Source organism: Centruroides vittatus, unplaced genomic scaffold, assembly GCF_030686945.1.
Source record: "Centruroides vittatus isolate TY-2023 unplaced genomic scaffold, ASM3068694v2 contig_3084, whole genome shotgun sequence".
NCBI lineage: Eukaryota > Metazoa > Arthropoda > Arachnida > Scorpiones > Buthidae > Centruroides > Centruroides vittatus.
Genome location: NW_027121983.1, coordinates 540,909 through 541,832, shown reverse-complemented (window position 1 = coordinate 541,832; position 924 = coordinate 540,909). Strand labels below are relative to the sequence as shown.

The 924-nt window shown below is 35.3% G+C and overlaps 1 long non-coding RNA gene across 1 annotated transcript; it reads right to left on the bottom strand.

Moving 5' to 3' along the window:
• On the bottom strand, positions 1-924 carry LOC136973102 (uncharacterized). Its single transcript, XR_010880438.1, has 2 exons — positions 812-924; positions 1-290 (listed from the first exon to the last, which is right to left on the bottom strand). It is a non-coding gene; the product is annotated as an uncharacterized lncRNA (long non-coding RNA).

The following is a 924-nucleotide window of genomic DNA, read 5'->3' as shown; positions in this document are numbered from 1 at the left end:
TTTCATTTTCATTTTTTGACATTTTGCATGTTTATTATTGGCAAATTCGTGTTCTTAATACAGAAATTTCAATTCATAACTTGTATTTTATTCATTCGTTGGCAATTCCGTTAATGAACATAATGTTTCATTCTTGTAACATTTGCATCTCAAAGGAGGGCCCGTGAATGGTGGAGGGAGGCACACTCCACAAACCTTATTTTTCTCCACGCAGTAATCGTTACACAGGGTTTCATTGGGGCATCCTCTATGAGGAGTCGGATGTAAAACTCCTTCTGTATGGAAACCACCTGAAATATTAAGAAGGCAATTACATTTAAATTTACTGTATTTCTGAAATGTAAAGATTAAAAGTTCTTCCATCTCCATTATTGCTCCTTCAGGTTTCTTAGTTGATTCTTACGCACGGTAATTTAACCGTATTGCTTCCATCACTATGGTATTCATACTTGATATCACAAAATCGAGTTTAGCTGCAGTAGATGAGCTTTGTTTACCTTCATATTTCCACATCATTCGCAATTTCGGCGCAAAATTGAGCGTGGTACGTTTGCCAGGTAGTTCACGCCTCGCTTCTGGTTGCCGCGTATCATTATCATTGTGAAAAATAATAGAAAATGACAAAAATACGTGAAAATGAACACTGCCAGAAAGGTTAGTGCTGAAAAAATTAAGCCACTTCCTATTTTCAGGAAGCGTAGACTTGCGCCTAATTAAATTCATATTGCAAAAGCGCCAGGGCGATCGAATTTTGAAGAATTCTGATACGTTTAGTTGAAATAATAAAATCCTGTATAAAAATTCGACTTACCGTAAAAAATTACTGCTGCCAAAGCAAGATAAAAACAAGGCTTCATGATTATTTCAAATTCAATATTTGTAGAAAAAACAAATTTCAATTAAACACCTCGAGGGAAGTAAAGT